Consider the following 24,222-nt stretch of genomic DNA (forward strand, 5'->3'; position numbering starts at 1 on the left):
GTTCACAGCAAAGTTCCAGTCTTTGTCCTCTCCCCGGCAGAAGCAGCAACTGCAGGCCAATCCAGCAAACAAAATACAGCAAAGGGGCCATACTCCTCCTTACATTTTTCTAGCTCTCCTCCTTGGCAGAGGGTTCTCTTGAGTCCAGAAGTGATCATATTGTCTGGGATTTAAGGTCCAATACTTCTACCCCATTTTCTCTTTCTTCTCTTTGTGACCAGGGTCTCTGATCTCAGTCCAAGCCAGTTCTGTCCTCGCTATTGCAGCATGACCACAGGAGGCGGAGACAGCATTTTGCAAAGGAGACACCGCCTATTCAGGTGCAACTTAAACACCTCCTGTCACTCTAAATGCAGCCAAGGTCTATTCAGTCCAGCTATGAGTCACCCAGGGAAGGCAGGACACACCTCAACCCCGATTTTGGCTTTCTATAGTGAATACACATCCTTTGCGGTATGCACCTGTTACAACGCATTTTTTACAACGCACTACCACTACAACGCAGGCATTACAACGCATACCATTACAACGCATTGCGCTGGGGGGCGCTCTAGGATAAGAGGTAAGTTTAATTTACTATCCAACACCTTCCCTAGGGTCCACGGGGACTGGAGTTAGAATAGTAAATTATACTTACCACTATCCAGCACCCCAAAGCGCTATGCGTTGTAATGGTATGCGTTGTGAATACCGTGTTGTAATGGTATGCGGAGTAAAAGTATGCGTTGTAACGTCATACATCCATCCTTTGCACCTGTCACTCTAAAACAAGATAGTCAATACACAACGAGCAGAGGCACACAGAATGGTTAAACAAGAAAATGCCTGCTTTCTAAAAACAGGCCTTTTCAAACACACAATTTAAAAACAATCTCCCTCAAAATATGTGTTATTAAATTCTGAGTTCATAGGCCTAAACTCCATTTCTCTATCTCGTCCCAATGGAAATTTATACTTGTAAGATGTTACAAAGTAACTTCCATGTTAGCCGATAGGACAGATAGCCTTTCAATAGTGAAAAATGAAATTGGCAGTATTAACTACCAAGACATGTAAAAAACACTAATACATGTCCTGCCTATTACATACACTGCACTAGGCGAGGGGGATACCTTGGGCCTATCTGAGGGGTGCCTTACATGTAAGAAAAGGGAAGGTTAGGGCCTGGCAAGTTTACCCACTTGACATGGCAGTTTCAAACTGCAGGCACAGACACTACAGTTGAGAAATGAGTGAACGGCCCAGGGATCCTGAAAAGGCTATGAATCCCTGATGTTTTAAGAGGAACTTTTGCTCAAGGTTCTGGACCTTTACCGCCTTGGATAGGCAGTTGAGGGAAGGGTTGTGAGCAGGTGTTCCTCTTTTCCCGAAAAATATTATGGTTAAAGGATAATTCCTTGTTCAAATATCATTCATTAATCCAGGTTGATTTGAGTGAAAATAGTTCTTTTTATTCACCACATTATTGTATTCATTTCACACATTTTTGGTTTTTCGTAAAGCAAATTTTTAGGGAAAGTGAACAGCCAACACGTGTTTCACCCTATGTGGCTGGTAAAGCCAGGGTTTTCTCAAGGCTAGTTTACACATTCTAACATCATAGTATCAGCGATGAGTCCGTACATTTTCAAATTAGTAATGGAACATTGTGATTCAAGTCCAATATTTGGTGGTCATGAGAAAGAAAGTCTCTTGTCCGGTCCTAGGAATTAGGACCTGACGAGAGACTTTCTTTCTCATAACAACCAAAAATTGTACTTTTCCATTACTAATTTGAAAATGTACGGACTCATCGCTGATACTATGATGTTAGAATGTGTAAACTAGCCTTGAGAAAGCCCTGGCTTTAGCAGACACTACAGTGGCATGTCTGAGACACATTTAAAGGGCTACTCCTTTGTGTGGCACAATCAGTGCTGCAATCCCACTAGTAGCATTTGATTTACAGACCATGACACACTCTGTACACTTTACTAGGGGCTTACCAGTAAATCAAAAATGCCAATCATGGATAACCAAACATAATAACAATTTACACAGAAATAATATATGCACTTTAGCACTGATTAGCAGTGGTAAAGTGCCCACAGGCCTATAGCTAACAAAAACAGGTCAGGAAAAATAGGAAGAAGCAAAAGTTGAGGGTATAACCCTGCAGAAAGGGCCACTTCCAACAGTATGTGTCAATGGGACTTATGGATTTACAGGTATAGGACCTACTCACAGTCCCTGACAGTAAGCATGTCTTAGCCCTTGAAGGTATGCTCAGAAAGCTTTATGAATCAGACCTGTGTACTATAGTGCCCCTCACATCCAAGAGAGGGGTAGGATGCAGCTACTGAAATATCACCAGAACCTGAAAGAATGGCCACACCTCTCCACACAAAAAAGTGAACATAACTTTGCACCTATCTTACTTTACTTAAACTAATGTCAAACACTGGGCCACAGCGCTTAGGGACCCCGGAAGCATTACTGCATGATTGACCACTTATTTTACTGAAAATACATATACTTCATCAAGTGTAAGGGGTGATTTTTTGAGACCTCAATAATTTATTATCTGGCTGCCTGATTATAATCATCTTAGCCATGTGCCTTATTGGGTATGTGGCATCTTAAATAAGAAACTGGGTCCCATTTGAACCCATGAACGCTTTGACCCACAAGATTGCAAGTGGGATGCTCAAGGGGTGGCCTCGATGGCTGTTGGTGTTGGTGAACATCTGCAGATCCCCACAGGCCCCTCACCAGAGACAGAGTCAGGCGTCTTGAGAGATTTGCTTTTAAATGTGCAGGTTAGACAGTGCTGACTGTGCCAAGCGGGCATGAACCACCTTATACTGGCTTTTATTATTTTTACCCTTTTCATTTGGTCCTGATTTGATCTGTTGAGTTCACCGTCCAGCACTTGGCAGAAAACTCAGCTAACAGGAACGAGAGAATGCTTGTGGTCTGTTCTGAGCTCCCGGTGCTCTTGGGTGGGTGGCTCTGTGCCCATATCCATGTACCAAGTTTGAAATATCTACCTTCTTTCCGTAAACGAGGCATACAAATTCTGGATCCCTGTCCCCTTTCATTACAAATGTCATGAATATTGGAATTGCCAATATGCTTACTTAGCTTTGTGCTTTTTAGATGGTAGTGCTCCTTTAGGATTGTGAAAGTTAATCAAAGCCAAAGAAATACAACGTACTCTGTTCTGGTGAGAAGAATACAATACTCCATTTTACTAAATTTTCAATTACCATATTTGCCTATATTCACAGTTTGCAATCATATGTCTGTACTGCATTATTTTGGTCATTTTTCGTTTTAGATGCGCTCAGAGACTTGTGAACATTAGAGATATCAGTGCACTGCTTAAATACTAGCACTATAAATGTATTCTATTAATTATTTAACATTATTAAAGGTGCAGTATTCTAACCCAACCATGATAGGACATTCATACATTTTTGCAACAGTTTTAATTGTGTTGTACTCAGGGCTTTAAGTGGGCAGGGTTCTACCGGTGCTCAGCACCGGCAGCTCAAAAAAGCAGGTGCTGAGATGTGTCCTTATTGGGCTCTCCATTTTTGACCTCACCCTCAGGGTGGGAAAAAAACTGAACTCTGCTGCAGTTCACTGCTTTTGAAGTAACTTTTATTTCTTTTTCCAGCTTTATATAGCGCAGATTCGACCCAAAGGTATTGAAACGCTATACATGAGCACCAGCTACATTGCACAATGACTTATTTATAAAATATTATTGGTAGGTACGGGAAGATTTGGTGGTTTGCCCAGAATAACAAGATGTTGAGCTGACCTGTGACTCAAGCGTGCTTTCCCATCTCCAAAGTCGGCATCTCTAGCGTGACACCACAACCTCTACGACAAGAGCTGAAGCATTTTCAATATAATATACAACTTAATGCAACAAACACCATTGACAAAGGCAATAGTCCTGGCTTGTTTTAGGTGTAATGTTACTTGCTGTGTTATATATCTGGATGCAATGTCAGAATCAGCAAAATATCAGTTGGTGGCACAATATGCAAAGCACAGATTTTAGCTTAAGTGTTTTAAAGCCATGCCCTTAAATACATCAGCAACGCCCCTTTGATAGACCCCCTAGTTTTTTCTTCCCACTTAAAGCCCTGGTTGTACTGTACTCACCCAACAGAACTCCCTTCCCTTAAGTGAAGCCTTCACTGCTCACCCACAAAGTCACGGCTGCTGCGATGAAGCAGCAGTGAGGCGGGTGGAAAGGGGCGGGGATCCCTTTAAAAAAAATCACTTACCTCCCTGCTCTTCAGCCCAGCCCCCTAACGCAAGCTGCTGCAGCAGGAGGACAAAATAAAATGATAATAACATTAGTTATTATCATTTGTTTCCTTTCTTTTGCTGCTTTGAGGCTTTAGCGGAGGAGCCGCCACTGCACCCACATCAAGTCAAAGTCGGTGAGCTTTAGCTGACGCCCACCCCATGTAGCAGCCTTGACGTCTTGAACATTGGTTACCAGGGACCCTAAGTTGTTTCTCTTTGTAAAAACTCAATGGCCAGTATAAGACCTGGCACCTTTGGCGCGGTTTCCCCCTATCTTTTTGCCTCTACCTCCTGTATTTTTGATGCTGTGCTGGATTTCGTTTTTGCTGGTTATGATGCTTTGGGCGCTTTGCCACTGCTGTTCAGTGTCAAAGTTCAAGTGCTCCCTGTGTAAATTGTTATTATGATTGGTTACCCATGATTGCCATATTTGTGTCATAAAGAAGTCCCTAGTAAAGTGCATTGAGTGTGCCAGGGCTGGTGATAACAAATGCTACTAGTGGGCTTGCAGCACTGATTGTGCCACCCACATGAGTAGCCCTACAATGGTGTCTCAGGCCTGCCACTGCAGTGCCTGTGTGCAGTCTGTGAACTGCCATGTCCTCCTGGTCAGTGTCCCCACTGACCAGGCCTAACCCTTCCCTTTCTGTACACATTGGTCACACCTATGGAAGACCCAGGGTACCCCCTTGGCAGGGTGCAGTGTATATGAAAGGTAGAGCATGTACTTGTGCAGGTGACATGCTCTGGTAGTGAATTACAGCCAATTTCGTGTTTCACTATTGTAAGGCTATCTTGCCCCATAGGCTATCATGGGGAATGCTGGCTACAGTGGCTACCAACATATCTTCCCATAGGAGCAAGATAGGACATAAAAATCTGGTATCCCTGAACTCAGAATTTAATAACACATGTTTTAGGAAAGGTTGTTTTTAAATCCTGTGTTTGAGAACAGCACTTTCAGAAAGTTGATGTTCTCTTGTCTGACCCTTCTGTGTGCCTTGGCCTGTTTGTGAATTGACTGTCTGGTTTGTGAGTGACAGGGGCCGGGTGGCTCCCGGAGTCTGAGTGGGCCATCCCTGGGCCAAATAGCTCCATCTGCATCTAGAGTGGTGGAGGGAGTAGCACCTGGGCCTGAATTGGGCTGTGTCTGCCTTCCACAATGCTGGCTCCACCTCCTGCTGGGCGGCGGACAACCCTGCCCCTCTCTCTGAAAGGAAAGGAGAGGCCAGGAAAACAAAGTGCTCAAGGAACACTCAGAACTGGTTCAGACCGGGCTCAGAGCCCTCCTGCACAAAGGGATCAAAGACTTTTAGGGGTAGAAGTACAGGACCCCTCACTACAGGAAATTAGATCATCCTGGAATCAAGAAGGAACCTCTGCCAAGGAGAAAGCTGGAAGACTAAAGAAGAAGGAATGCCCTGCTGCGTGATGCTGGACTGACCTGCAGTTGCTTTGCTGCCTAGGAGAGGGGAAGGACTTTGTCGTTGCTTTGTCCCCTGACTTGAAGGAATCTCCAAGGGGCTGTTGTGAGCTGGCTCCCTGTTTTGAAGTCCCAGGAACAAAAGGACTTCACCCCCAGCTTCACTGAGCTCTGCTGGAAGAGCTCTGTCCTTCCTAGAGTGCTTGGGCCAGTTGTGGTGCTTCTGGAAGAGGCACCTGTGTTGGGAAGCTGGAAACCAAGATTTGAGAGACTTTGCTACAGAAAATGTATTGCATCGCTCAATTGCGGAGCGCAACACCGTCAGTCCGAGGAAATTCCGGCCGCCGCGAAGGCCGGAGTCGTCGCAGCGCCTGTTGCGGCGGCCAGAGACGTTGCACCCTTCGCTAGCGGGAAAAATATCACTGCTGCGAGTATCGTCGCAGAGCCTGTCATCACTGGGTGAGATCGTCGCACCGCCGCTTTGCGAGTTGCTTCACGTCTCTGCGAACACCGTCTCAGAGCCTTTGCTTCGAGGGGCCGCGAGACGAGAAGATGGTCGCTAAGCCCCGGGGATCGTCGCATCGTGCCTTTGCGAGAGAAAACTTCCTACGGAACCTACGCACCAGAATCCATACAAGTCATCACCTTCCTCCCCATACAGACCGGATTCGTCGCAACACGTCCGCTGCTGCAGCGGGGCTGTCGCTAACGCCTCCCCAGGGTCTCGGGAGTAACGCATCGCTTGTTTTCTACCGCTACAGCTTCTGTGCTTAGAACTTTTTATCGCAAACAAAGGTACTGTGGCTAAAACGTGACACAACTGTGGATCATTTTATCGCTAACCTTAGGAACACTTTGCAACCATATTCTTGAACTGTGTATGCTGGATTTTTGTTGTTTTGCTCTTGTGTAGTTTAGATTAAATACCTTCATTTTTCTACACTGTTGTGGAGTCAGTTTGTTGGTGTTTTCACTGTGTTACTGTGAGTTTTGGTACAATACACATTGCTTTTGATAAGCCTTGACTGCTCGTTCCAAGCTACCAAGGGGGTGAGCAGGGGTTATCTAAGAGTGTTTCCTCCTTACCATGACTAGAAGCAAGAGTCCCTATTTTGGACAGTGGGACCTACCTCTGCCAACTAGAGACCCCCAGTTCTAACAGCCAGTGTGACTAAATGCCCAGTAGTACTTGTTCCAACAATGCTGTCCCCCATAATAGAACTTTGTGCAACAGAGCAAAAAGTTTGCATATAATTGCAGTTGACTTTTCAAAGTATCAGTGGTTGCAAGTTTAAAGAAAAAACGGCCTTTATTTTTAAAGCACAGACCATGTCCATGGCCACTTCATCAGGTATCATCTACTATAGACGTTGAAATGCCAGATGTTCAGAGCAAAACCAACAAAAAATGGGGTGTGGGGGGGATAAGGCAAAACAAATGTTTTCCTCAAATTAAATATAAATTCATAAATTATATTTATAGCAGATTGCAGCTCCCATTTGTGCACTAAAGAACGACTAAAAGCAGAACAAGGGCCCACAATGGCTGGAGCTCTTATTCCTTTCAAGTGGAATCATTACAATCTTTCATTTCTGCAGATTATATAGAATCAAACAGTACTTTTTTCTGTCGGAAGAAAAAGTGATCGCAAAAATGTTTCATCTCCCATTGCTTATTACTAAGATCTTTTTTTCCCCAGTTTTAGATATGCAAAAGGAACTGGGCAGCGCGTAGTGCTGTTCCTTGATTTTTTAAAAACTATATTAAGTTACCTAAAATGTTCCAAAAGACTGCAGTGTGAGCCAGATGTAGGGATTTACCAAAGTTCTACCATGTGGAAAAAACGTACTCTTTCCATCCATTCTTTCCTTCTCTACCTCTCTGTTCGCTTTCAAGAACGTACTCCACCTGTTTACCCCGAGGTGACAAGCACACAATACATATATTGATTTACCTGTGTCCTCCTGTGTCATTTGCCCTCGTTACCTTTCGAAGCCTGCAGTGACTGCTGCAGTTAACCTCTGGAAGCTGGGCAAAGCGACTACAGCACCAGGAGCGGTCGGGACTTGCCTGGGTGAAACAAAGGCCTGCTGCCCCTTTCGTGTGTACACTCAAACTCTCCTAAAAGGGCCACATACAGCATGGTGCAGTCAATGTTCTTGGCACAAATGACAAATACGCTTCGCTGAGGTATTTATTACATTTATGGCATATGTGATAGTAGTCAAAGAGCACGTGTTGCCGGAACCGAGCAATACCACAGACGTCTTCTTCGAGCTAAATAAACAGACGTCACCGTTTGAAGGGCCTCGCTAGTAGTGGTGGGCTGGTATCAAGGTGTCGCAGCTCACTAGTCACACGCGAGGCAGCTGCTTTCCTTGGGGGGTGGAAACACTCAAAGGCGGAAGGACAAGCGCATGGCCAAGGGCAATGTCTGTTCGACTAATCCTCGACGAAACCGAAAGTCCTGATGTCAAAGGGTACGCGACGTCATATTAACGTGCACAAACGAAAGGTGGCAGAGTTCGTTTGCGAACAGTTCACCTCGTGGTTAATTCTTCTTCGTTTCTACTGGTTCTCTTCTGATTATCATTAGAAATGACCCAAGCTCTGTTTTCCTCGTTTTCATAAAAGACGGTTCGCAAATTGAGAAAGACAATCTAAACAATGGCTCCACAGTCAGTGCAAAAGCCCAATAAAAAGGGATAATTCGGTAGAGAGCAGGTGCAATTGCACAAACCGCACAACTCCGCTATAATATTCTCGACATTTATAGCTCTTCACGAGCCTCTTGTTATTTCCTTGCATACAAGTATAGGGCTTCAATAGCTGTACTAAACATTGTATTAGCTGCCGTGCAAGTCGGGGCTGGTCTAATGGGCGCTCCCAGGGTTGTCATGGTAACCCATCCATCTCTAAAACAACTCCTTAGCCCAGGGCTTTAAATGGGCCAGGTCCGGCCGGGGGTGTGCACCGCCAGTACTAAAGAGCAGGTGCTGAGACGGGTCTCTGTTCGGTCTCCATTTTTACCCTCAACCTAAGGGTGAAAAAAAAATCTTAACTCTGCTGCAGTACCACACTTCACTTCCTTTGAGGTAACTTAAAAGAGACTCCTTAGTCTTTCACCGTTTTATCATGTCAAAACTGAAGCATTTGCAATATTATATACAACAAAGCTGTAGTTGTTGGTTATTTATAGTATGCAACTAACAACCATTGACAAAGCCAATAGTCCTGGATTGTTGTAAGTGTAATGTTACTTGCATTATATAGCAGGATGCAATGAGAAAAGCAGCAAATTCCAGTCGGGTGGCACACTATGCTAAGCACAGATTTGTTTGCTTACGCGTTTAAAGACACACCCTTAATTACATTGGCCAAGCCCCTCCCAGTTTTTTCATCAACCGTAAAGCCCCGCTTAGCCCGCAGTCTGCTGAGCAAAAGACAGAGTTGCTGGTCCACCATCACAGTGTGTGTTGGATTTGTAAAATACGTGCCTGGTAATTGGGCCAGTTTTACCAATTCATGGTATAAACAATTCAACAGGTCGGGCTAAGCACAACTGAGAAACAAGTGATGATTCGCACCATTACAAAGAGTGGTACTAGATTTCACTTTTCGATTTCTGACTAAAAGAGTCAAACGGGTAACCAAGACCTGACTATTGGAATTCAGTATCGAGGGCAATCACTTGATACCCTAATCATGACAATGTCAGGTAATTGATATTTGAAAGTGTTTTTTTTGTCTCTTGAAATTGTGCAGACAGACTAGATGTTTCAATGTTAAAGGTAATTCAACTAAAATGAGCATTTTTGGTTGAACTAATGGTAAAGAAGTGGAATTTAGTATTGATTTCCATTTATAATGTAAAAATTGGAGAGGTCAGATATTGTGTGCTGTTCTTCCTATATGACAAAGAAGAACAAGCAAATCTTCTTGACAACCTGCAGTGTCTCAATTTGTAAAAATAATCTCCCTTTCCCCTCTCCCTGAAATGCTTTTTTTGATTGATTGAAATCACCATTTTAGTTATCAGCTATATACATATATAGCTGTCTGTTTTCAGACCTATTGTTTTTAATACATGACATACATAAGATTTACTTGGAGTGAGCCTTGGATCAGCCACTTGCTCTGATCTTTATAGCTTTGCTGACTACCCCAAGTGTCTTCTTTTGATTTGATGGATACTTCTCTAGCCTTCTGTTTGTCCCACACAGGAGTCTTTCAGTCTTACACAGTTGTGATTAGAGGAGTTATATCTTTACACTGCTGACTTTAATAAATGGGAACAATCACCCACAGGGGCCAGCACATCCTGAGTAACCAACTTGCCAGGGACACATATGTTTTGAATTAAATGTAAGCTGCCATTGACTAGTAAATGTTTTAATATACTAGGAGTTATTTCATGTTAGATCAACTTATGACCTACCACTGCATTTTAAGGGGAGTATATGGTTACACTAGCTAACACTGTATTATTGTAGCTTGAGTATATACGTACTATTTGCAACTCTACCTACATTTACCTTGTAAATTAAATATAAGTGAATTGAGAATATATATTAGGAATGATATTAATAAACTTACTTACAATGTAATGGTCATAAGATGTAATATATCTTATTGCCATGAGACATATTGCATGCAATATAGTTCTCCCACAACCAGCCAAATAGAATTTTTCTAGCGGAAAATAAGCCATTATCTTTGCAAGGATAGTTAATGGCAGTACATAAAATGACCCCAGCCATCCAACTCCCAGAGTAAAGGCACATATATGTTTAGCTCCTCTGTTTACTGCTTTGTTGTATAATGGAGGGGATGCACAACATAAATGTCCATGGAGCCTCAGAGCAGAGGAGCATTTTTATGTAAGAAACCTTTCCATTTTCAAATTCCTTTATTTTCCATTTTATGTAAAAAGCACTTTCACTTTGCAAACTCCTTTATTTTCCAATTAGAGAGAACACACAGAAATAACCATGTTTTTTCCTATCCTCCCGCTGAGGCAGTGACAAGAGGTTTGTTGGAAGGGTCCAAGGTAGTTAATGTTTGGGAGCACTTTGGGTAAGCTACTCAGATTCTTCTGTCTCTGGCACAACATTTAGGCCCTGCTTGAAAGTCCCTGATTAGATTAATAAGGATTGAATTAGCATCTCTAGTTTTTTTTTTACCAGTGGCCTTGTCTCCACCAGTGAGGGAATCCTGCTCATGGAAAGGTGCGTTGGATGAGCATCCTATCTGCTTAACCTACTGTGAGCCAGTTGTGTGTGATGGTGTTAGTCTGAGATGCCCAATCAAGACGAAGGGTCTTTTTAACATTTGGTAGGCAGCTCGCTATCCTGCCAAGATAGAGGAGATTGTACCAATCACCCATATACTGCAGAATATAATCTTTTCCTAAATACTCCAATGCATAGAATGAAGCAAAGGCAACAGATAAGTTCAACAAATCATACTGAGATGGTGCAAAAGCATGCATGGGAAAGAGTAAAGCTATCAGTTTTAGTCTTGGAAATATGTATTCAAACATTGGTTTATGTAAGTGCATAATTTGAAAATTCTGACTCTAGAGCAGGCAACATTATCATTGACATCTTTAGAAGTTGCTGAACTATTTGGACATATTTTAAAGAGACTGGAAATGTTTATGAACTAACTGTACTTCAATGCTTAATTTGTAATAAAGTAGTGGCAGGGCACTTCCTAGGTGGCCAGAGCAGCTTGTATCACCAATTGCACCTTCCAGCGCTGCTGACACCAGTACCAACACAACTACTAACATCACACTCCTACAGGTGTGACAATTTGAACTATTCAAGACCCCCAACGTTAAAAGGCCGGCCTGGGCAGCTGGCATGATGTTTTTCTTTTAATGTTTTGAAATGTCAAACACTCTGTTGATATGCTCATCTTACACATAGACAAACAGTGGCACCATGTGGTAGACTGCCATAAGCACCATTGTTGAGAATTACATGCTGGTATTGTGAACCGGCCAACACCCATTCAAATTAAGCACTGCTATACTTCCTTGTAAACAGCAACACAAAAGACTCAGAATATTAGATAGTTTTAGCAGTCAGGGGATGTAATGTTAAGGGAAGAAAGATGGACATAGGATGGACCTAAGGAAATATGGACTTGGTTAATGCAAGTTGAGGTGCTGATGAATGCACTCAACAAAACTGGTGCCATGAGTTACACTCCACTATAGTAACCCTGGTGGTAGCACAACACACAGAGATCACAGAAGCAAAAAATAGTAGACACTAGAGGTCATCGCCTCTGATGCACCACTCTTGCAGGATTCCTTCTTTTTGGTCACTATTGGTAAAGACCCCCAAAGGCTCCGAGCCTCTGAATTAAATCATAGCACGGGGCAGTGGATGCTGCCAGTGTGAGCATCAGCACGCACGGGAAGATGTAATAAGGGTGCAACAGACTAGGAATGGAAGCGAAGAACTGGGGAGTGGAACGTGGTAGAGAAATATAATTTGAACACTGAGAAGGAAATGTTCAGAGCATCAATTCATTTGTGAGCATCCATCTTGAAATAGACTTTATAAAATCACTGTGTGACTGGAATATACTGACCTCTGACTATGACTCTAGACCAAAGGGGCAAGTATGCTTTCCAGAAGGTCTTCATTGAACTATTCTAGTCTTCATCGTTACTGATTTCAAGGACACTTTGGCTAAGTACGACCCTTATGCTTTTTGTTTATAAGTGAGACCTTTTGGGCACACGTTAATATTTACACACATGGATCATTTTGATTTCTATTTCATGCAACAGTCGTGTAGAACATATTTCTTATAGTCTTCACTCAAGTGCAACAATAAGCAGGCTTTCTTTGAGAATATTAGCTAATCAATTCACGGTTATTGATGCTATGAATAATCTTTGCTTTGTTCAAGTTTCCGCTCCAGTGGTGCACCAGTATGACCACCTACTGGAGTACCACACATCTCTTGTGACTATAAAATTGGCTTACTGTGATGTATGGATTAGTGGGTTGTCTGCCACTGTCAGAAACAAAACAGTGCACCATCCCATAGTCTGCTGAGCAGGTGTAATGCACATGTAATGTTGAGAGCACAAGTGAAGCAGAGGCTGCAGTGTCCCGTCACATCCTCATCACCTGCCTAATGCCGCACGTCAATGCTCTATAAATGCTGTTATTCTCTCACATTACATATGATCCCGCAGTAACTATTCCATATAGGATACCAATATACGTGTATCCATTCAATATGCATCTATTTTCATTGAGCAAGCATCTTCTCAATAAAATTACACTTCAAAATTTCAACACCAACTTGACATGCTATTGCCATTCAGAGACACACTTGAATTGTAGCACTATACAAACATGTAACACTTGGGATGCACCAATGCATCATCATGCAATGCATCATCTTGCTGGATATATATATATATATAGAGCCAAGCTCATCACCCCATGCCTGTAGCGCCTATCAAACTCCATAGTTCTACCAGAGCATATACCCACAGCTTCACACATGCCTGGTCCATTCCATAAAGCCTTACAGCAATCAGGAAGTGTTAACCTCATAGCTGCGTCGAACGTTCAGCGCCCAGTGCTGAACGTTCGAAGAACGAATGCTGGCCCGTTGGCCAACGGTCGTGCGCAGCACTGGCAAGGTAGTGCTCGCGATGACGGTTGGCCGACGGCAGCACTTAAGGGGTTAAGTGCCAAGTAGAATGCTTTCCTAGACACTTGGCGGGCTGTCAAAGGACAGCACTGTGAACATGGCAACAGCGGCTGGTCAGACAAATCCACTGAGGTAACACAATATCACATTTGTAATTTTGCTGATGCTGTGTGTGCTGCTCTGTTTGGAGACTCGAATTACCAAAAACAAAGCTTTGAGTGATTTATTTATACCTCGGTACACATCTCTATTATCCAGTAATTCCCTGGTATGATATTAAGCACTTTATGGAAATGAGGGAGGAAGAACTGTAAGCGGGGCTGCTGGCTTTCCAAGCACCATCTCCTCTGTTTTATCAGTTTCATCAGGAAGTAGAGATCAGATCACAAGATGTACCCCGTGGTCACCAGAAGGACAGAATACGTAACAGGAAGGGTCTTGCAATAAAATGAGTGTGTCATGTGTATGGTAACAATATGAAGGGGATCCATCAATATCCAAAGGTATCCCTTAGGAATTACTTTCAGATCTGGGAGAAGGGGAAACAAACAAACAAATATACCAAAACCTCCTATAAGCTATTGCTTATGCAGGGGTACATTCAGCGACCCTTGGCTAAAGCAGTAATTTAGCAGTGAGCAGGTTAAAAGCTTTACTTAAAAGTTTTATGGTCCGGGTGCTCAGTGCTTAATCTGTAAAAAAAATTGTGCCGGGGCCCTCATCAGGAGGCCACCGCAGTTAGCACCACACATTGCCACTCTACTTACACAACTGCTAACCATCACACTGCTACAAGTGTGACGATTCAGACTGTACAAGGCCATCAAAGTTTTAAGAATTACTTAATATGAGTTAAGTTGTTTTTAAAGTATATTGAATTAACAAACAACAGTGTTTCGGGTCATCTTTAAATGACACAAACAGCGCCACCATGTGGAACTTTCATAAGTTCAGTTTCTGGCAATTTAGTGCCAGTGCCGGTGCCGAACACCGGAAACCACTGGCTCAAATTAAGCATTATGGGTGCTCCATCAGACACGTGGTGGATGCCTCGTTCACCATGTTACAAGTGCAAGTTCTACAGCTAATGCTAATCTCAATACTGTGCAAGGGACATCTGTCGAGTTTTGACGAGTTAAAAAAATACTATTCAGCCAACCGCAAGAAACTTTACATACAAAGATCCAGTGAACCTGCATTATTTTTACTTATTTGCAACATACGTGTGAAGATCTTCAATTATCAAATTAAATACTAATATAAAACCAAACTCAGTTACTAATCAATGTTGTTATTGATTTTGGATGAGGCAGGACTTTATGCAATCTGGGATGTATTGAAAATAACGGTGAAACAAAAGAACCCCAAAAGACCTTAAAACCACGGACTGTATTTCTCCACGCTACCCAGAATCCCACCTGTGGTACTGCGACAAACACCAGCCAGATGCTAGAGAAGTAGGTTTCGAGTTGATCAACCACTCCAGGCAATACAAATTATTCAAGAAGTATATTATATTTACAAATAAGCTTTATTTGATAGTCAATTACTTTTCTGGCTTTGCTTCCAAGTCATATATTTCCTAGAACTCAAGCATCTTCTCATATATTTCTCAAATCCATCGAGAGCGTGGCTATATTAAGCATCTTGGTTACATAAATTACAATGCAAACAGGTCTGCTAGATCTGACAGAATGTATTATGAGTAATAGTCTGACTCACTGACCTTACCCAATGGGCATTGAGTAACTGCATAGTCAAACAGCAAAGGATGCAATTAAACGGATCTTAAGCAACGTGAGATGATAGAAAATGAAACAAAATAAAAACAAAAAAGTTCATATTCAGAATTTCCTTACATTCCACAAATTACAGGGCATATTTAATCGTTAAGGGACTACAGTACTTTATTGCAGATTTTACGCAATCTAACTTAGTGTAGCGTGGGAAATCACTTGAATACGTAGACGTGACTGCAAACAAAGAGCTCTGTTTCTGTACAGGTAAAGGCATTATTTTGGACAAAACAAGGAAGTGCGACAAAGAGAATGTTGAAATATACAGGAGACCCCATCCATCAAAGAAGAGAATGTGAAAAACCAAGGACATTCCCTGGGGTGATTTTTTGATGTACTCATAAATTCGCTCTAATAAATATTGCACCTAGCTCTAGTAAAATGCAAATGCTCTTGCATAGGCATGTATCTAATAGAATGAGCTAAAAACAGGATTGGCAGACTCTGTGACTTGGGTTAAATGCATCTTTGGGGGGGTTGGGAAAGAGAGGTGTTCGCTGCATATAGATAGATAGATAGATAGATAGATAGATAGATAGATAGATAGATAGATAGATAGATAGATAGATAGATAGATAGATAGATAGATAGATAGATAGATATTGTACCAAGAGGTAAGGTATAACACTTAATAAAACGGTTTCAACATATTAGTTACATATCCTTACACAAGGTGCTATTTGGATATAATCTAAAAATGTAAGAACAATGTTTAGCACCAATATATCACTTAACATTCTGATTTGTCATCTTAAAAACACTTAACCACTTCCCTGCTAATGACAAGGTCAACTCGTCATGGGTTTTACCTGCCCTGTGCTTATGACGAGTTGACCATGTCATGAACAATGGGAAACAATGATCTGCAGCACCCAGCGGGAAAACCCCTTAGCAGCCAAGGTGTTAAAACATTTGTATCAATAAAATAACAAATAATGCCATCAGTTTAGAACTAATCTAAAACGAAATGTACATAATGGGTCATTTTTATGAAGTATTTCTGTTGGGGAATAAGCTTTCAGAGGAATATGTGCTCACCTATGCTCTATCACAAAGGTAACTATTAAGACACTGTAGTGTTATCATTAGTATGGGGTGGTTTAGGACTTGCATTGTTCAAGGCCAAATATTTCTTGTCAAATCTCTCACCAAGCACGTATAAAAATAAATATTTAGGAACTTTTGTAATATTTTGCCTCTACCGGTTCGTTGCACTTGTTTTATGGAAGTGCAGGCCCTGGCCTTACTTTAGAAGCAGCCACATTGATATTGCATGTTTGCAAAAACTAGTGTCATCTTAAAGATTCAATGTCTTCCAAGGAGCTGCCTGTGCAGGTAAGAGCAGTGGGGTGGAGTGGTGGGGGAATGGTCAGACGACGACGAGGGAAGAACAAATATTTATTTAATTTTCCCTCTCCTCGGCCGTCGACTCCCCCCCACCCTGACCCACCGCCCACCGCTCTTACCTGCATGGGCCACTCCTGTGTCTTTCACCAACACTCTGTACCTCACAACGGGTTCTTCAAAAACAGACAGTAACAATATGTAGTATGAGATTGAACAAACCTTTTTCAACTGTGGGACAATTCTATCTTGGGTGGTCGTAGGACGTGGAAAAATAAGAAACAGAACATTGAAGTAATCCGCGTTCCAGGCATCAGCGAAAAGCATGACCTCAGAGAGAAATGTTGTCTGAGAATACCCCAGGAAACGATCTACCACGTTTAGCACCAACAAATAACCTGCAAATGAAAAGAGAGAACAGGTTATAACAGACTGGAACAAGCATGATAAACAGGACAATAAAATACAAGCACTCTAACGCCTCGACGAAGACATCGCACCCACAGCACCCAGATACCACTAGTGGTGACAGTGCAGAGCTATATTAATGCGGATTGATTGATTGGTAACTCTTTGGTTCTAGATGTCTTTGCCAATTAAACATTAGAAATTAAAAACAAGATTACTAATGGCAAAACTTCTTGACACATGCTATCTTTATTTTACTTGAAGTTCAAACTACATATATATGGGGCCTGTTGACAAAGATACATTTACCCAAGTATAGTTACTTACAAGTAAATCTTCTAGTGCATCTAGGTGTAAGATTTCACTTTTTTGTTATGCTCCTTTTCTGGGTGTAGATTTATTCCTAAGTGTAGACAAGCTTCCATGCCCTCAGTTTAGAGGATGGAGACATCTATGACTGAATTTACAGATATAAATTGCAACTAGTAACTTTTCACATGTAGGTGGAGAGCACTGCAACTTTGGTGCGGATATCCAACCAGATAAGATAGGAGAGCCATTTGATTTATTTGCTGTGTATTGCATCCAGGAGTGTTTGTAAAATTTGAGGGCTCTTGTTTTTTTGCAAATTGAGAGGGGTGGCTTAGGAAGTCTGTAGCCAGATTCAACTGAGGGTTCTCTCTCAAGGGAATGGATGTAAGGCAAACTTTTGTAAACTGAGACGCCTAGAAAAGTCCGTCTGGATATCGCCCAAAGAGGCCTCCAAATTCCGAACATGATCTATGCAGTGGTGACCATGAGGATTCAGAATTAAACGGGCTAGCTCCAAACCAGCAGTAAATGCTTCAAGATGAATAAATCTCGACCTCTATGTGTTAATTCTCCATCCAAAGTTTATCTAGGATATTTTGGGTGCTGGATCCGCCGCACCCCTACTCCTAGCGCCACTAAAACGTTTGGCCCTAACAGAAAAAATATGTACATGTGTCTCCGCAAATTCTTACACCAAAGCTGATCTTTCTCGTTTTAGCCCTTTCTTTATCTGCCAACTTCTTTACCTATATGATAATTAAAGTTGCAAACAAATGCACAAAAAGGGTTGATTCCATAAAAGTCAATAAAGGTTAGGGCAATTCCTTAATTCGTTGAATCAATAGTGATTTAAGCTCCCATTATTTCTGTGATACAACTATGCAGTCCGTGACTAAACTTCCTTTATGAATTTTGCTCAGCACACTGCTCCAGCAGAGAGCTAAATCTGGTTTATGATCACAACGTTCAATACCAAAATATCTCAATATGGAACTGCACCAAACCATTAAGTATAGCTCACACCACAAATATCTCGATTGATCTTTTCCCAGGAAAAAGGGAAAAATCGGGATTCAGTTATATGGTGCTTCCAGAAATGAACAAATCTAATGTTTATTTTTCTTTTAAGAATTTCACTATCATTTATTGTTGAATTCCTGTTTAATTTACCCTCTCTATTTCCATGTCAAAGTATGTTTACAAGCCATGGACTATTAAGTCTGAAATGGGTAAGTGTGGTTTCTTTGATGTAGAATTGTGCAATATTCATATTAAAACAACACAGTTGTCAGAATATTACCACAGGGTCACAGCACATAAATCAAGCATGCCGCACATGCTTTGGTTTTGATTTTAAACCAGCTTTGAGAGACATTTTTTCTTGAAGAACATCTGCTGCAGAAAACTGAAATTTTGTTCGAGAAGTTGCAGCTCTTCCTTTTTTCTTAGGCTTAAATAAACCGTAAACTGCCCGGGTTGATGATGCTATATATTGCCTGTGTTCATTTGCACAAATTTACTGTTTTTGCACCACATTGTTTAATTACAACTGGTGTGCTGTTTTGTTCCAGTTCTTTTTGCAGCCGTCAGTGTTTATTCACTGCAGCGCAATAACTTTATCGTGATTTATCTACTGTAGTTTTAGAACATGTGCACTACTTGAAAACACGGATGCAATCGAGGTTCAAAGCAGAACCTTGTTACAAATAAGGAGAGACGACAAAAGCACAACCCCCAGCTGTTTATTGAATCTGATCCACAGCACCCCCACTTTCTTGGTTTGCCCTAGTCTTTCAAAGAGTGGATAAAGTAAGGCCCCAATTATGGGTGTCCCAATAATCCTGATATCATTGGATTTACAAGTCCCCCGCAAACGCTGTGGGTTGGGAGTGTTTCCTCTGGACAGTGGCATAATGAAACTTGAGGGGCCCACCAGCAAAGTACATGGAAGGCTCCCCTACGCTAGCCCACCACCTACCACTTTTGTTGAGGGAGCCCTCTGGAGGTCGAGCCCCGCCCTCTCACTGCTGGGGGTGCGGGGTCTAGTGTTACCCCACAGCCTCTGGATAATTCACCTACTGAAAGCAGGTGAAGAATAAGGGTGAAATAACAGGTGAGATTGGGAATAACGGTGGGAAACAGGTGCAAAGTCCAGATTCCTCTGGTTATTCCCCAGTTTTCAAAACTCCCCTGTGTACTTATTTGTGATCCCAATGAAACCCCTGCACCCTTGAATTCTCAGTGCCATTTTATTATTACTGTCCAGGAGGGGGGTCGCTGGTTATTTTCTAGGCATCATGTAATGGACACCTAAGTATTCTAAATTCTCTGAGAGATTATCTAATGGATGCCATAATTCTCCTGACTTAGACCCATAAGTGCAATCATAGGTTTTCCAGGTGCACGTATTAGACAGAGGCTGGGACTGCAACCTTCCTCTTCCTACTCCCTTACCACCTCACATAAAAGAAGATAGAGGAAGAAAGGAGAATACGGCTCCAAGTGGCAAACAGATCTTTTCTATTTTGCACTGCTTTGGTTCTAAATAAACCAGAATATACTTCTAGTGAAATTAAAATATTTAGAAAATGAAACACCGAAGAAAGGAATGGCCTTATCTAGAGATTGCTGAGCAGTAGTTCATCAGTCGGGTGGTGGTCACCATTACGCCTACCACCTTGACGACGGCTACTTCTGCTAAATTTAGAGATCACTGTCAATCAAGCAGTGATCTTTGTACCTTCAATGGAGCCGCATTTAGGGCCCCTACACCCAGGGAGATTTTCTTCCTGGATGTGGAGGTCATGGGTTTAATTTCACTGTCAGTGACCACCAGGTTTTCCCTCGCGGAGAATGACATAAGAAAGGACATTAGACTATCTACTCTTTTTTTTTTAATATGTCTTTATTTGTTTTCTGTCAGACGAAGTTGATTTCCAGAGTCAAAAAAGTATACATTTACACCATGAATGTATACAATGCGATGGTTACGTGAAACGGAAGATAGTTGGGTGCAGATAGAGGAGCAAATCTTAGGTTGGGGTAATACATTACACTCCACATCATTGCAATGCTAAATTCAACTTGCCAAGAATTACAATACATCTCGAGAATTATTTTGTTTAACTAACACACAAAAACTTAGGGCATAATTTGTGTAGTGAGGGTATTCTTCCTTTACCTCTTTTTTTGTTACTAGAAGTATTCAGGTTCTAACTGACTATTTATGTGTTACTACTGGGTGGTGGGAGGCAAGGTGTTCAAACTGCAGGGGACAGAGCGAATGTTTTGTTACTTCTAAGAAAAGTACAGTGCAGCCTATGGCACATCATGAACCATTTATTTATTGCTTGGTTTTGAGGTATCTTGTTGCTCAGCGGTATCTCTAGTTAGTTTTGCCTCGATTACCATTATGTAAGTCTGCCAGTCTGGAGGATTAGGGGACAATGGGGGACCTGAAACGTGGCCACAAGATATCTCTAGCTTGGATACTAGGGCCTTGCGCAGGTCAGTCAACCACACTTGAATATGAGGGGCAGTGTGGGATTCAAAGGACATGGTCAGTCTACGCTTAGGTAATCCTTGTGAAAGATCTAGGAACGTGTTTAATGATTTGATTTTGGATGAACGATTAGTAAATCCCAAGAAAAAGTGCAAGGCATCCAGCACTATCACTCTGCTTTTTGCCTCCGTGAGTATATCCGCTATCTTCTTCCAGTATCTCACTAGCCCTGGGCAGTCCCACACCATATGTATGAAGGTAGCTCCGTAGCCAGAGCAACAGGGGAAGATATCTGTGCAATTCAGGTACATTTTTGCTAGTCTGTGAGTGGCGAGATACGTGTGATGTAGGTAATTAAATTGAGTGCATTTGAGTCTAGCATTCATCAAAATTATCTTAGGAACCGCTAGACATTGTCCCATTGCTTATCTGATAATGTTACTGAGAGTGTTGTATCCCAGTAAGTACAGAGCAAGGTCAATGAGGTTGCTGCGTCTTGTCTCATCGAACTGTACAATATGGTGATGGCACAACATCCAAGACCATGAGTGAGCATCCTCTGGAGCAACCTAGATGTCTCTGGTTCCTTGTGTTATCTGTCCCCTAGCTTATGTAATTGGTATGTGAGGGATGCGTATAATAGAAAGGAGACAGGAGAAATACAGTAGTTGTCCACTAGGTCCTCAAATGTAGAAAGGATTGTATCAGTGAATAAGTCGCCCCATGTGGTGATGCCCGCTCTACCCATTCTGTTTTCTCCAGTCGGGGTACCATTCTCTGTTGGTCAGGTAGCACCCAGAGGGTTAGATCTGGGGCATAAGGTGGGAAGGTCGGTCTCTAAGGCAGGTAACAGTTCCGACAAGAGGGAGCTATATTCATTAAAATATTTCCTGTTTTCTTTTTTGGAATGGAGGTCTCTGAGCCCAATAATCACCTCAACACTGTGTGCTGGCGTAATCCCGCAGCCCAGTGTCCTAGTTCGACAAGATTGTGACCAGTCAGCTAACGCATTGGTCACTGCAGGTGGGCTGCCACATAATACTGCCCAAACCTCCCTCTGACAGTGTGGCATAATGTTTCGTAAGGGAGACTGGGGCTCTATGTATGCCCAATATTAGTGATGTTAACAGTGAGGTGAGATTTCAGAACATTTTTCGCAGTAGGGAGTAGGGGAAAGCAGCAAAAAAGTATAACAATCTGGGTAGAAATAACATTTTAGATATGGCAATGCACCCGATAGGAGAGAGTGGTAGTTCTGTCCAGAATGTCAGAGAGGATCAAGAGTTAATTCCCTGCCTATGCTACCTTCTAGCAAGTCTGCTGGTGTATGATACATTTGGACCCCTAAGTATTGAAAGTGTTGCAAGACCAGGAAGTGGAGTCTGGGGGAGGTTTCTTTGTTGTTCGAGGCCCAGAGGCGTCATAGGAAATAGTAGTGATTTGTCCCGGTTGACCCGTAGACCCGACATTTGCTCGAGCCACTCCAGCAGTTCCATTAACTCATTGATCACTGTTGGGTCACTGAGCATGTAGATTACGGCATCATCTGCATATAAGGAGATCACATGCAATTGATAGTATGCTTTTATACCCCAGTCTATGGAACGTTCACATAATGCACACACCAGCGGTTCCATAGCCAGTGCAAAGACGATCCATGATAACGGGCACCTTGACGAGTACAGCGCCCTATTTCAAATAGTTCTGAGATTATTGCTCTCATCTTGACTCTCGCTATGGGTGCATTGTATAGCAATTTAATCAATTTCAAGATAGCTGGCCCTAGTCTATAGCTAGCAAGCAGTGCGGGTAAATACTGCCAGCCTAAGGTATTGAATGCCTTCTCAGTATCTAGGGAGGCTATCCAGGATGTTGCATCCCCTGTATGTGCCTAGTTGAGGAGCAAGAAGAGTCTGCGCAGGTTGAGGAAAGTATTTCTGCCAGGAATTAATCCATTCTGGTCCCCATGTGCTAACAATTGGGTTACTGCTTTTAGATGATTGGTCAGAATGTTGCCCAATATCATGTAATCAGAATTCAGGAGGGATAGCGGACAGTGAGAACTGAGCAATAAGGAAGCGTTCCCTGACGTGGGTTGAACCAAAGATGGCCTCTTGGAGTGAAAATGGCAATATGCCTGTCTCATAGGTTTCCTTGTATATCCGGAGCAATCGGGGAGCCAGTTGTGTGTGGAAGGCTGTATAAAATTCTATCGGCCAAACGTCTGCCCCTGGAGTCTTGCCTTTTGCCATCTAATGGATGGCGTCTACAATTTTGGTGTCCAAAATCGGGGATTCTAATTCAGTAAAGTGCGCTAATGATATGCGAGGAAGATTGATATCTTCTAAGAAGCACTGTAATATGGCTGGGTCACTCTCCGGGGGGCCTTATAGATAGAGCCATGGTAAGAGCAGAATGCTGTGTTAATTTCATCCTGAGTGTTGACCATGTGTCCCTCCTAATTGTATATGGAGTGATAGGGGGTCTGGGTGTATCAGATTTGAGGAGCCATGCCAATAGGCGGCCTTCTTTGTCTCCTTTTAGATGTTTCCTGGCCAATTATTCTCTATAGTCGAGGGCTTGTAACTGCTGCATTGTTGTTGTGTGTTTCAATTTAAGTTGTGCTAAGGGGGCTTCTGCTGCAGGTCAGTGGGGAATGCTTGTTCTCATTGGTGGATTTCCGATTCTAGGATGGACAATTCGCTGCCTTTATTACCTGCCCCCTTAGTACTAATTTAAATGCATCCCATTCTTTAAAGTAAGTTTTAATCAAGTCTTTTATTGAGGAGGGTAGTGGGATATCTCAAAGTGTTTCCAGTGGTATACGCCATGTCGGGATACAAGGTCTACTTCTGCCCAACTGTAGATGTAACTGAAAGGGGCAGTGATCTGAGAGAGTGCGGCTTAAATACTCTGCATGGGAGACCATAGTCATGGCTTCATGTGTACAGAATATGAGGTCTATTTTAGTGTGGAAATCTTGCAGCCACGAATAGTGCAGATTATCCCTGCTGGTTGGGTGAATGCTTCACCATGCTTCTTGTACATTTAAGTTATCTGCTCATGCACGCAGATGTTGAGTGAGTTTAATCGAGTGGGCCCCTTGTAGTGGTGGGTATGAACAGTCGTTATCCAAGTCAAGGGTACGGTTGAAGAATCAGACCGTCTAAGCTAAATAGGGTCGGCAGTGTGATGCCCTTACTCTGATGTCCTGAATCCATCAGGCTGTTGGAATACGTTTTTCATCGACAAGGTCAACAGAGGCATGACCAACAGAAAGATGATGGTCCACCTGACTTCTAATATTGCAGATGGGTAGAGGGTTTGGCAGAAAGGGTACTCCATCACATTTGTAACTTTAAATTGGTCCCTAAGTCAATTAAATTATTCCTTTTATCTGATCCATGCCTCGCAACAAGCAGTATGCATGACAATGAAGA

At 42.4% G+C, this 24,222-nt stretch overlaps 1 protein-coding gene across 3 annotated transcripts in view; it reads right to left on the bottom strand.

Annotated features, from left to right (window-relative positions):
- LOC147708865 (muscarinic acetylcholine receptor M3-like) overlaps nucleotides 1–24,222 on the bottom strand; it is an 880,867-nt gene that overhangs the window by 315,512 nt on the left and 541,133 nt on the right. For all 3 annotated transcript variants that reach the window (XM_086927478.1, XM_086927480.1, XM_086927479.1), the window contains one exon: nucleotides 16,783–16,958. The gene's annotated coding sequence lies outside the window, so the exon portion shown is untranslated. The remainder of the gene's footprint in view (nucleotides 1–16,782; nucleotides 16,959–24,222) is intronic.

This window comes from Lissotriton vulgaris, chromosome 6, assembly GCF_964263255.1.
Source record: "Lissotriton vulgaris chromosome 6, aLisVul1.2, whole genome shotgun sequence".
NCBI lineage: Eukaryota > Metazoa > Chordata > Amphibia > Caudata > Salamandridae > Lissotriton > Lissotriton vulgaris.